This window comes from Coccinella septempunctata, chromosome 1 (genome assembly GCF_907165205.1).
Source record: "Coccinella septempunctata chromosome 1, icCocSept1.1, whole genome shotgun sequence".
NCBI classification, from domain to species: Eukaryota; Metazoa; Arthropoda; class Insecta; order Coleoptera; family Coccinellidae; genus Coccinella; species Coccinella septempunctata.
The window spans coordinates 20,616,555-20,631,458 of NC_058189.1; positions in this window are offsets into that span (position 1 = coordinate 20,616,555).

Genomic DNA, 14,904 nt, shown 5'->3' on the forward strand with positions numbered 1-14,904 from the left:
CTTCTCTACAAATACGTACTCGGTCGAAGACGATCAACAAAAATCTTCAATTTCTTAATCCTATGCAATGAGCGCAAAACAATAAACCATATTTATCGTAACAAAAATCTTGGGTTAAAATTCAACTTCCCAACTTAGCGCGCAAGAATAACACGACTCTACAAAAAAATTTTCGTTCTTTGTCCTAACCTTTATACTAGGTTTTTCCGGTTAATTATGCACAAAAACGAAAAGAAAATACCTTTTATTGGTATAAAGTTTGCTTTTGTGATAGTTATAGTTTTAATAGTCACTCTTCATTTTTTTAATAATTTTTAATAATTCAAAATGACCGCGCGATGAGAGTGGGGTGTTTACCTTTACAAGGTGTCGCTAGAGGGCACTCGAGTCATAAACAACGATCAGGTGTTGTTTACAAGCTCAGACAATCTTCAAATGTCGCCAAGGAAGTGTAAATAAGATGCTGGTGCATTTTGTTTTATATGTGGTCAATTTATTATAATTCGTGACGTGAAATACGAATTAAAGACATCTCACGTTCCTTCTGAAGTCTATGAAGCATATTTGGACTTTCTAGTTTGAAATCAAGACAAGCCATAGGATCCACATGTTGCTTGAAGTTAGTGTAAATGACATCGTTGAATCAGTCTCCTAAACACAGAAGCAAACTTTTTCATGCCATATATTTTTTTTTCGTCTAATTAGGATCTAAACTATCGAAATTTTATGCTTTGCAGTCAAAGTCAAATTTTGTGTTGATCCGTGTAATCAATACTTAATCAATGAATTATAGAGGAGCTTTCAGGACTCTGGACAAACTGCTATTTGTCCGACGCTGCCGATGAAGAACTTTTTGACACCAGACTTTACCCGCACCAATCGGCGAATTCTTTACACTCAACCGAACTTCCCGCACTTTTCCGTCGCAAACGTTTTACGCTTTAAGTTTCCCTATCCAAAATTCCAACACAATTCTATATATGGTCTTACTACAAAACAAAATAAACGATCACTGCTCGACTACTACTTTACTGATTCCCGATAAAACTGACTTTAGCTCCAAATTATTTCCGTTCTCTTTAATTCCCTTTTTCCCGATATTCCGTTTCTACTTGAACCAAAAACCAACAAAAACAAAGGACTGGACTTTTCTTTATACTCAACTTTTCCTAATATTTATGAGCAGACCGAGTCTCCGATTCTATTCCGTGATCTACCTATACTTTCCTCTTACTTCGGGAAAACCTATTTATACTAAGTCCCTTTTCTCTTTCTTTGATGACTGACTCTACAAAAGACTAATTCCTCTACTATCCCGTACCGACTCGAAAGGGTATATTTTTCGATATTTTACAGATCACGTCCCCGGACCGACTTAAAGGGGACCGACTGACTAACTTTTTCCCGAGGAACTTTTCTTCCCCGGTCTTTCTCTCCCACGCAATGGGTGGTACCAAAACGTCCCAAAACGAAATCATTGGACGATCATTCTTGCTGAGTTGAAAAATCAGCGTTCCCAAACTCGGCGGTTACAAGAAAATTTCGGCTATTTCGAATTCTGCGAACTGATTTCCTTTCAGGGTCTCCAGACTAATAAATCTCCTTAATCAACTTTGCTGACCATTTTCGTTTGTTCCGAAGTCCCTATCACCGGATATTGAAATCAATTACAGATCTCCTTACTAAGTGTCATGAAAAACATTTTCAACTCTTATCGGTCAGGTTATTATTTAAATTCCCGCGACTTAATACTGTCTGATCTCAAACGCCTCAAAGTATCATATTTCCGGATAATAAACGCCTTTGCAGCTCTGCTGCAACAATGTATGAAGGTTCTAGCTATACACCGTTAAAATTATCTCAAATTAATTCGGAATCTCGAATTCCGATTTATTACACCATCCAAAATAAGTTTTTGCGGTTTTTGTTTAAAAATTTTCATTTGGGGGGTGCCAACTTCATAGTTTCCAAAATTTTCAAAGATTGATTTCTATAGTTCTGTGGGTGGACAAATGAAAAAATTTTGTGGACAAACGTGGACTAACGTTGGACAAACGATCTGTACCATCCAAAATAAGTTTTTGCGATTTGAGGGTGCAGCTCAGAAAATGAACCGAACAAAGTTTTTTTCCGATATCTCTAAAACGGTGCCTGGACAAGTGAAAAAAAAGTTTGGACAAACATGGACCTACGATAGACAAACGACCCTGAAATTTTTGTTTCAAAATTCGCATTTGGGGGTGCCAGCTTCAAATAGCTGTTTTTTATGATTGCGTTGGAGTCTGCGAAGAAAAATAATAATAGTGTTGTTATATACCAATGCTCTCAAAATGAATAATTCCTGAGTTATTTAGAATTTTCTGAATTTATGTCGTAAGTAGAGAAATGGTGTGGCAAGATTTTCAGGAAATGCACAATATTCCCACATTCTTCTACTTCGAAAATGTGAAAACGGTTTGTGCTTAAGATATTTAGAATGAAAATAACATAATACTGAATCCGCATATCTCACTTTTTTTCAGTTTTCGATATTTTGAAAACTATTTGAAAGAATAAAATGGTTTTAACAGAAATGTATACAGCATTGAATACTCATTCATATCAAAAACAAAAAAATGGAATAAAAATATTTTGAACAAATTCATTTTCACCCCTTGTATAACCCGAAGTGCTCAGGCTTCAAAAATATTTAAGCTCAGTAGAGAATTTCGAATAATATCATAAACCCAATTTTCAGATTTCAAATATGTAGAGTTCTTCAGAAACGTCTAATAGACACTCGAACTTGGGACACCTGTAGGTAATATGTATTTGTAATATGTAAGTATAAATTATTTAGTTACAGTGATATTGATAGTTGCCATAGGATCATTCGGGGCAACTGTGCGCACTTTTGCATTTCAAGCCATACCCTGTTTCAAATGTTGAAGCTAGGAAAATTAAAACATATTCATAAGATAGAGAATTTTCTAATCTATAAAAAAACATCAAAAAGCCAACAAACAAAAAAGTTTTCTTTCCGCAAAAAAAAGTTTAATGGTGAAAGTCGGAGTGCGTTCACACGCAATACGGGATTGCGGGTAAGTGTGCGCACCCTCACGGGGTAAGTGAACGCAGTGCTTAGTGAACCACACAATCAAAACAGATTACATTATAATGTCATCAAAATGTTACAATATGAAAGAAATGCTGTTTATTGTCAATACAGAAGCGCCTTTTTATAAGCACTGCATTATTGTTCGTGCCACAATTCTCGGTGAACACAACACTTGATACATTCCCCTGTTGGTGGCTCTTCATATTTTTCCGAACAAATAGGACAATATTGATCGAGTCTTAACCATGAAAATCAACAATGTCATAATTTATTCCTCACCGAACTGATGCCAATATAATGAGTCTATGCGCACACTTTCCCCAGTAAGCCAAAATTTGAATTGACGTTCTTATAGAGTTGAGCAGCTAAGAGAACCTAATTTTTCATTATATATTTAGATTAATATGCCCATGATCGAATAAAATATTGTTTAACACTGAGGGACTCGGAACTTGGACCTGGCAGAATGTACAGAGATGCTAAAAATTAACAAGAAAACTAGTGAATTTGATTGATTGCAAATAAAAAGTTAAAGAAACGTGGCACGGCGCACCCCTATGAAAAACTAATATGGCGATTCTGCGCCCTTGCTTCACCCAAATGAACCCCTCTTTCATACATTGCATAGTCGAGATATACGCACTGCGCACACTTACCAATGCGCTCAGTAACCCCGAATGACTCTAATAGGGAGGACCCTTAATAGAAGTCTTATGCCTAAGTTCCTATCTATTTATTATCATAACATGGCGCAGTCGGACCTTGAAGAATGAAAAAAAGGAATTTGTATTATTGAAATATGCCCAAAAGAATGAATTCATTACCGAAACAAAATCAAGCAATGACAAGAATATTCCTTTGCTGCTACACAAGATTCAATTAAATTACTAAAAAATAAAGTAGTTGATATGAGTAAGAATTTCCAGGCAAATATAGAGAAAGTGACAGCATTCATGGAAAAAATTGTTATTGGAGAAGCGTCAAATAAAAAAATTTATGAAGCTGATTAATCAAATGAAGTTATGAATATTGTGAATGATAAAGCTGAACAGAATAGAATCGGGATACTTATCGTCCATTAGGTCTATTTTCATCTTTATCAGGACCTGAGAAACTTATAGATTTTTTGACATATCCAGAATTCAGATTGGTGAACCAAATTTGAATATCACTTTTCAATTCAAGCTTCGGGGGTTATTCCAGACTATCAAATCTCAAAAAGTAATGCATATTGTGAAGTTGGTTCTGAAAATTGATCTGAATGAAGCTAAAATTAAGGAAATTTTGGATGGTGTTGAGAAATATTTCAAGGCAAAGAGAATTATCGAATTAGAACTAGTCGATCTTTTAGTGTAGAAAATAACCAAGTCAGTCAATCATCATCATATCATATTACGTTTTTTTCAATTATCTTCTGAATAACCACTGGTATATCTATGGGAGATGATTCCCCAACATAAGGGTCTTGTAGCGTTCCTCGAAAAACTGAAGAACAAAAGAATCATCACTTGGAAGACTGGACCTGGTCGAAAGACCCTCCCAGTCAAAAGCAAGATTTGACTATTATTAATTTGAGTACTGAAGGCATTTCTAACAACGAGGGTGATCCTCCACCAAGATCAGCAGAAGATTTTTGACGTAGAGATGATATTCCTCCCAGTGCAATTGAAGGACAAGTTATGTACCTATGATTATTTCCTTTTTCTTCAGTCATCATCAAGTCTTCGAATAAGTTTTGATGAAAGCTTTATTATTAACTTTTGACATTCAAAAGAATATATATATATATATATATATATATATATATATATATATATATATATATATATATATATATATATATATATATATATATATATATATATATATATATTACCAGGAAAAAAAATAGAACATTTAATCATAAAATGTTTTTAATGTGGAAATTTAAACGAAGAAAAATTCTTTGTCGGTTTGCTCGGATTAAGAAATACTCCTCGAGAATATGGAATATCTCCAGCTCAAGTTTTATATGGTTCGTGCCATCAAAAGAAATAGAAAATTTCTTGACTAAATAAAAAATAAAAGGAAGAGGGTGCTGATGAAACAGAGGATGGCATATAAGAAACTTGGGGGAAATGTTGTAATATAAGTTATCTACTTACTATGATATTGATAGTTGTCATACGAGAGGACAGTTAAAAAAAGTCTTAGGTATAAGTTCCTATCTATTTATCACCATAATATAACATCTTTGACTCGTACAAATATGTATTTTAACAGTACCTAGATTTTTGAGGTGAAGGTAACAATTTGTATCCTTACCATTTTTACCGAATCTGCTCGGTTTAAAAGATGCAAACTGTATCCATGAAAAAATGTTAATCTTAGTTCTATCTCACAAACGGTTTCATCGAATGAAATGAACTTCGGAAAATAGAATAGTGTAGAAGAATATAGAATAAACAAACCGTTTTCACATTTTTGAAGTCGAAGAACGTGGGAATATTGTACATTTCCTGAATTTTAAAAAACTTGCCATAGGGTGTTAAAAGTTGTGGTGAAAAATTGCTATCAAGATTCGCCCATAATTTTCGTTTTTCAAATTAGAACCTTAATTTTTTATGATTGTGTTGGATTGTGCCAAGAAAAATAATTATAGTGTGCTAATATGTCAATGCTCTTAAAATGAATAATTCATGACTTATTGAGAATTTTCTGAATTCATGTCTTATGTAGAGTACAATTATTCATTAAATCTGTTTCATATCAATAATCTATGATCATAGATCCACAAGTGACTAATCCACAAGTGACAACAGAAATGCAATAGAGTAACCTTTAGGAAATGATATTCGAAATATAGGTATATCCATGTTGTCTGCCATTTTATGAATACCCGATGTAAAATATAGCTCCTACTTGTAATTATTTTGTCGGAAATTCTTTAGTTTACTATTGAATATGGAAGCGTTTTGACTACGAAATTGATCTTGTCTAGTGACATCTTCGAAGATGATAATATGCTGTGTATTCAAACACAGTAACACCCACTTTCATCTCTAACATGCTAAATTTCTCTCACCTTGAATTATCTCTGGTGGTTTGACGGTTCCTGAAAGATTGAAATATGAAACCTGAATCATGGAACATAATTACAAAATTATTCAAGAGAAATAATCTTCTGAAAAGCCTTCACTGCCTTCATATAGGTATCCAATTAAAACGTGATATTGATTTTGAAACCTCGGATATTAATTCTTAGCTTGAGGATTCAATAGAGAAAGAAAGCCTCCTTATATTTCATTACGTTTCACACTGGAGAGTAGAGGAAATGAGGATGATTGCATCAGTAAAAAAAGGTCACGAAATATGGGTAAAATGTGTGGGACGCTACTACAGCTAAAAAGGGGCGTTAATTTGAAATTATCTGTCTACCTACATTTTACCATTATAAAGGGTGAGTCCTTGACTCGTACAAATATTGTAACAGTAGATTCTTGAGGTCTCTCTACCATTTTTTCCGATTCGGCCTCGATAAAAAGATATAGCCATTTTAAGTTTTCATAATGAGCGTTGCCACCCCTGGAAAAATAAAATTACCTACAGAATAGCTAAATCTGTGACACTACACATTTGTGGATCTTTCAAACAGAGTTGTATTCAGCCAAATTACCAAATTTTTCTAATTTCACAAATACTTTTTGATTTTTGAACATCAGATTACTCGAAAACGGCGCATTATACGAGAAAATATGAAGAATACAAAATCACAAAACGTTTAAAAATTCATTAGTAATCGTCCAACTAAATTTCTAGAGTTGGGTTCTTTGAATTTTTGGTATTTTTATAATATGCAATGGTCATAATGAGAAAACTGAAAGCCGTGAGTGTTATTTCGTGGTCGAAAAAGATTCATCAAATAAATGAAAAACTTTATTCCGAAATTCATTTCATTCGATAAAAGCGTTTGTGAGATTGAACTGAAAATAACATTTTTCAAGGGTTTTTCAACAACCTGTATTTTTTAAACAGAGCCGATTCGGAAAAAATGGTGAAAAAAAAAGAATCTACTGTTGAAATATTTGTACGAGTCAAAGACAGGATGGGGCATAGGAACCAAGTGCTTTTGGGTTTGGGTAGTACTCGGCCATTAGAAAAGGGATGGGCGCGAGATTTTAATAATAATAATAATAATTATATATTATATTATTATATTTGGACAATAAAGTTTTGAATCTTCTGTGGTTACTACATGCCCTGATCTCACGTGGCAAACCATTATAACAAACCAAACTCCTCACCAATGTCGATCGAGATGCATAATCTGTCCGAAACGTATCAACAAAAATTTTTTCTCTACCTCTAGTTGGATATCCATGGATATCAGATGCATACTTCAAGTTTTCATGCAAATACTCGGGTAATTTTTTATTTCGAATTTTATAAATGAGTTCGAATGTTTTATATGCGATTCGTTGCTTCACACTCATCAAATTCAATGTGTCTAACATAGTTTTGATTGGAGTTCTCCTACTACATCGAAGTACCATTCTCATACCTCTGTTCAGAACTTTCTGCAACTTATCAATTAAAAATGTTTTCAAGCCAAACATAAGTGAACTACAGAAATCCAAATGTGGAATAACAAGTTGTTTAAACAGTAATTGGTCTTGAAATCGATCTTATTACCCAATCTACAATCTATTCCTCGACTCGAATCATTTCACTTGCCAATCTTGTCGTCATGGAGCGGCGAACACCCGTGGCGACGCCACGCGCGTACACTTCACCCGCTCCAGACGCGTCAGCTCGCGTCGCGTTATAAGGTGTTTCCGCCTTTAATATCCATCGTAATGTTCCTGCTCGCGACACCATCTTACGCTGCGTCAAGAACCTTAGAACAGAAGGTACTGTGCGTACTCCTGAGAACATTGAAAGGGTGAGAGTGGTGAGACAAGCATTAATGCGAAACCCACGCTGCTCTGCACGTCGACATTCGGCTGCACTGCAAATCAGCAATCGCATATAGTAGTTGTGCAACAATTAAATGTAAGAGATTACGATTAGTTGTATCTAGATGCCAAGAAATTATAAAAAGAAGACTGAAACGAAATTTAAAATTGAATATCACACATTAGGCCAAGCTGCAACTAAATACTCTGTTCCGAAAATTGAAACAAAATGAATTCAAGATATTATCAAGTTTACTAATGAAAAATCAACTCGAAGAAAAACAAAGAAGGAAAATAAAGAAAAATTTTAAGAATAAAAATATTTAACATAATGAACCTAAATCCAACATAAAAAGGGTATAAAAAGGCACGCCAAAATCAAAGGACTGGGAAATTCAATCCAGGTTACACAGAAAAGAAGAATTTTACTGCATAATTTGCTATGTAAGGTATGAAGCCCCACCAATGGAGGAATGGATTATGTGAAATACCTGTAAACTCTGGGCACATGAAAAATATACTGCAAGAAAAACAAGCAGTGGATACTTGTGTGTCATGTGCCATTGCTAATTATCCCATTTCATTCTTATTTGCCCCGTCTTATGTTCACAATTACCCCATAATGGGTGTCGGGTAAATAGAAGATAGTATTTTTTGTTTTCTTTGATATTTTTTAGGAAATGTTGATTTCTCATAGTTTTTGTTTCCGTTTAGTACATAAATGAGCAAAGTTAATCTTTTAATTGAAATTTAATATTTTTATTGATGTTTTGTATCATTTTTCATCTTTTGAAATTGAGTGTTCCCAATTTCCCTACTTTCCCCGATCCCTCACTCCAACTCAACAGAGATATAACCATATTGACAAAGAACTGCTTGCAATAGTATTTGGATGTGAGAGGTTTCATTACTATTTGTATGGTTGTAATTTCACAATAGAAAGTGACCATAACCCCCTTTTAGGACTTCTCAAAAAACCACTCAATGAACTTTCACCTAGAATTCAGAGGTTAGCAATCAAACTTCTCAGGTATCAGTTTAACCTCGTCTATGTTCCAGGAAAAAACCTTCAAATTCCAGACACGCTTAGCAGCGATCCAACTAAGGATATAATTAATACTGATTTTCTCGAAACAAATTTGAGGGTGTATTCGGTCATATCCACTTCGGAAGAAAATGAAGAACGACCGAAAAAAGGTATCGATGAAGATTCTATTTTACGAAAATTAAAATTTTATACACTAAAGGATTGGCCTAGACACAAAAATACTTTACACTCAGATATGAAGAAATATTGGTCCCTAAAAGAAGATATTTTTCTTCACAAAGATGTTCTTTCTTACAAAAAACGTATCATTGTACCGCACAGTCTTGGAACGGAATTTTCGGATTTAATGCATCAATCACACATGGTAGAGAAGCCATGTATTATCCAGGTATGGATTCTGATATAGAGATATGGTTCTTAGTTGTGTAACATGTCAATTATATTCAAGAAGTATTCAAAGAGAGCCCTTAATATCACATGAGTTACCATCTTCTTCTTGGCAAAAAATTGGCATAGATTTCAAGTCCTTTGACAATTTGAATTTTCTAGTCGTAGTGGATTTTTATAGCACTTTTACTATAGTTCATTCGTTAACACATAAAACTGCTGATAGCGTCATTTCGACCCTGAAAAATATTTTCTCCATGAATGGATTACCAATGGAAATTTCAGCGACCACGGACCACCTTTCCAATCTCTTGCTTTTAATAGGTTTGCAAAACAATATGATATAAAAATAACTACATCAAGTCCTTACTACCCTCGATCAAATGGCATGATAGAGCGAACCATCCAGACTGTGAAAGGACTACTGACGAAAGCAATAGCAGATAAACAGGACCCTTTTTTGCCATCTTGAACTACAATGTTACTCCTAAACAAGATCTACCGGCTCCTTGTAACCTGCTTATGGAAAGAAGACTAAGAACAACACTCCCTATCACTAAGGAACCTCTGAAATCAGACCCGGTAAGTAATATTCCGACTAAAGTTCGCTGTGTGCTCTGCATCCTTTATCTTGAAAATGGTTGGGTAATTATAAAAAGATGCCCGAAATATAAGTTCTAGAGAACTTAAATTTCTACAATTGTTGTACCTACTAAATACCAATGACTTTGAAACCATAACAAGCGAGATTGTCGCAAAAAAAACGATGTATGTGAGTTTCGAGATTGACTAAAAGCTATATACAGGGTGTTCTACAAGCTCTATGACAAACTTTGACAGATGGTAGCTGTGATTATTCTGAACTTTTTTTTTCCTATGAACATATATCCGATTCGTTTTTGTTCAGAAGATACAAGCATTCGAAAAATCATATTTTCATGTTCAAAGCATAATCATAAATGGAAATTTTGAGACCATAAAAAGTGTTCAAAATGTCCACATTCGGTTTGACTGCAAGCTTCACATTGACGAACTGAAGATGACGTCACTCGGCGGATCAGATTTTGTTTGCTGCATCTTGAATTCTATCTAGTAGATAATTGTTGATGATATTGGATTTCAACATGATAAATAAGCTGCTCCTTACTTACCCATAAATAAAAATCTAAGGGATTTGAATCAGGCGAACGCGATGGCCATTGTATTGGTCCTCCTTGACGTATCCAATTCAGCCAACTCACTACTTGTCTCCCTCTATGTGGTAGTGTGCACCATCGCGCTGATACCACATATTCCAAACAATGTTGAGCTCCAAGGCATCAAAGAAGTCAAAAAGGTAGTGCTCCAAAAAATTTTTATACAAATCTGCATTCAAACGATCACTTATAATATGTACTGGCATCAAATCGTTTTTAAAAAATCCCATCCCAAACTTTTACACTGAAATGTTGCTGAAATCGTATTTCTCTAATAGTATATATGCATTCTGCCCTGCCCATACATGTTCATTTGTGGTTATTGTTGATACCATTCTTAGTGAAACAATTGTCAAACGAGTGAAAACCGATATTTTCTGCGGGCTACTTAATCAAAACATGAAAAAAAATATTTCAAATGCTTGTAACTCCCAAACGAAAACGAATCGGACCTACGTTCATAGGAAAAAAATGTTCAGCTACCTTCTGTCAAAGTTTGTCATAGAGCTTGTAGAACACCCTGTATAACAGGGCTGTAATGTCAATTTGTCTTTTATTATTAAGAACACTGAAGTGAGAATAATAGATTTGATACACATTTATGTACCCACATTTTCCTGTTAACTGGCGGGTAATATTTTATCAACATTGCCCAACAAACACAACATACATCTAAAAACAGAATTATATGATTTTCACACTAACACGACTTGTTAAACTACGACAAATGTTCGCAATCAGTCGCTAAAATTTTTATGGATCAACTCTTTTCTTCATTTGAATAGAAGGAACGAGGATATTTGCTAGACTGAATATAATAGGTGCACTATTTTCAACAAAGAATAAGATTCTTAAAATAGAGTTTCTGGTTTTGATCTTCCCAAGAAAATATGTAGTAGGTATTTTAAATCGTATATGAACAGGTCAGGGACGTTACAATAGGTATGCTTTTCCGATGGAATTGAGTTGAGAGCATTATTGTCACATTTATATACTTCAACATGACTTTATTAGAACTAGGTATACATGAAGTTTCCTTATCATTTTTGAATTAGGTTGTGAATTTTAGATCAATCTGAAGTATCGATCGAATTCAGTATTTCACCCATTTCCGCTTCTGTTTCCCTTCTATTTTAGATAATAGTTTCTGGTAACTTGTAGAAGACTGTCTGGATTCTCTTCCTTATCGAGAAAGGGATTTTTTTCTGGTGTTTCATCCATGTTATTGTGTTTATAGGCAGGTTAAATTCCTCAACATGTGCAGCTGTTTTACGGTTAAACAGTCCATTGGCGCTTATGACCAAGGGTGTGGAGTGAGTAGTTGAAGTAGTGCTTCTCGAAGGCATATCAGCTGATATACTACTTTTCCCATATCGTTATGCCGCGACACTGAAAAAAAGTGCTTCGAGCACTAAGCACCCAGCACTGTCAAAAAGTGCTCCCGAGTCTCAGGCACTAAGCACCGATTTTTTACAAAAGGCTCGCGATTACTAAGCAATTTGTGGAAGTAATTTGATTTTGCGAGCACTAAGCACTTTTCTGAAAAACTGTTGGAAATAAGATTTTTTGTTATAAAATCTGGATTCGATCGAAAAACAGCACTTCTATTTCTTCGAAACAATAAGTTGTTCGTTCTACCTCACAGCAGTTTCACGATTTCATGAGTAGGAAATTTGAATTCTATGAAGGCTTAGAAGAGGGCCACATAATATTTCAAAAATATTTTTCGCCTAATTCCGACTTTGAAGTAGGAATTCTATTTAGTTCCGAACATTTACATGGTGCTTTTTCAACGAATATTCATATTCGTATAAAACTGGATGTTCACATATTTAGGAAAAAATGATGCTCATGTATTTTTAAAATATTTTATGTGACGCTTCTACGCTTTCGAAGAATTGTATAGCCAATTTTTTGATGAAACATGAAGTTAGCGAAAAAGTTTAAAATTTTTAATTTTTTTTTGGCCATTAATTAAGGCCCTATTCGTTCATTTGGAATAAGTTTCATATCATTAGTAGTTTTTCAGTTATTCCCGAATTTCTCTATTTTATAAATCTCGCAATCTATGAAAACTATTGAGTACTCCGCCATAGATTTTACGCAAGATCCCTTGGACAGCGTTTGAAGAAGCTTGCTCAAAACAAGCACAATTTTGTCGTAAATCGCATGTGTCAAGATTGTGGCAGTTTTAATTCAATAGGGAGAAATTATTTTATGATTTCGCTGGTATTCATCTGAAGATATTCGAATGCGCTATTTTTCCTATCGATACTCCTTATTTTTGGATATTGACAGAAGGGAATTCGGTTTTCACAAAATGCGGAACTCGGTTTTCACAAAACGCGAATTTGTTTCATGCTATTCGATACACCTGTAAGCAGTCATATTAAAAGCAGAATTGAATTTTAATTACATTGAATATGATATGAATAAATATTGTCTTCATAAATAGGTTGAGTCAGATCGAAATATTCATATTCTTGGTTTTATATTATATTATACAGGGTGTTATATTATATTATACAGGGTGTTTCACCGCGATGGTTGATCAAATGTTTTCGGAGAAGTAATCAAAATTCTGTGCTGAAAATTTTCATGTTTGGCAATGAGCTTTCTGCCTTAAATATTTTCAGACCTTTGCAACTTCCGGTTATATGCTGGCATTAGATTTCTAGTTCCTTGTTTCAAATGGCACACCCACTATATCTTTGCATCGTTAAATAGCCAATTTGGTGGCAATTCAAACATTGTGTCTAGATTTGGAAATAAACGTTTAAAACGAAAGAGTATCTTCCTAAACTAGTCCAAAGACATTACACAGACCATCAGTAAAAACTCCGAGATTTGTGGTTATTGGAATTCGAATTACGATAAAAATGGTGAAAACGAGGAAGGTCAAAATTTTTGAATGTTTCAGCTGGGGAGGGTCCTTTCTAAAAAATCGTCGAAGATCGAGAATACCAGCGAATCAATCAAAACTCAATATTTTCAAATTGAAACTCATATTTGTTATTTTGTATTTGAGTCTATTTCACGTAAATCATCAAGGAAGAATTTTGAAATAGGAGAAAAGAGAAATTTAAAAATGCTTGACTTAGTCTGTGACTTGATTGTTTATTGGTATCGTTGAAAATCCATAAGCAATTCACGTAAAAGTTAAATAATTCATCAAAACATCGAATTCAAGTCGAATCAATTCAGAAACATGACATCCGTTGATAAATTTGATTTTGAAAGTTTTCGCAGAATTTGGGCGTCATCTGCCAAACGGCTGCTGAGGATTCTCTCATATCTTCTAATTAAACGATTGTTACAAAATTTCACACAAGTCGGTACTTCACAAATAGTGCCTAGATGATTTAACTTTGATGAAATCCTATGAGCAAAATGCAAAATGGTCTAGGGTTTCCTTTTTAACGGACGTAATTGATTCTGATCACTTTTTCTTCAGATAGTTTAAACCTATATCTGTGGTATCTACATGCTCATAGAGTGACAACGCGTCGATCGCTTATTCTTGTTTCGACAAGATTTCCGGAGGACTTAGTGCTTATTAATCCCCAAAAGTAATAGCGAACACTTTGGTGCTCGAGAGCTCTTTAGGGATTACTAAGCACTATGCCTTTCGACGAAGTGCTCGAATTACTAAGCACTAAGTACTAGTTTTAAAAAGTGCTCGGGAGCACAAAAAGGCTTCAAGTGCTTTCACAAGCACTAAGCACAATGCTTTGGCATAGGCCTGCGAGACAGGTATTTTGTTCCCGCAATTTGAGAGCATCCTGATGAAAGATGTGCAATTGTTCCTTCAAAATTACACAGTCGGTACTTAGTTGACTTTATTTGGTGTTTAAGGATGCGTTTCGTGTATGTTCTGGTGGGCACCACCTGGTATGTGTTCTGTAGTGTCCCCTCCGTTTGAGGATGTAAATAACCTTGCATAATGTAAGTGTTCGTTTTTGTTATGTCCACTTCTTCTTGTTGCAGACTAGCATAGAAACTACCGTCTAGTTTAATTTAATGTTCAACAGGTTACACCAAACTATAGAACAAGGAGTATAAGACAAAAAATACCAAACAAATTAATTCAGATGCATAACATCCGCAGATAATTAAATCAACGAATGTTACGATCTAAATCGAACTAACAAACTACCATCGCTCGAAGCATTACTAGAATTTTCATTTCGTCGACAAAGAGTAGATGCTGACCATGGTTTCGGTCTTATTTGACCTCGTCAG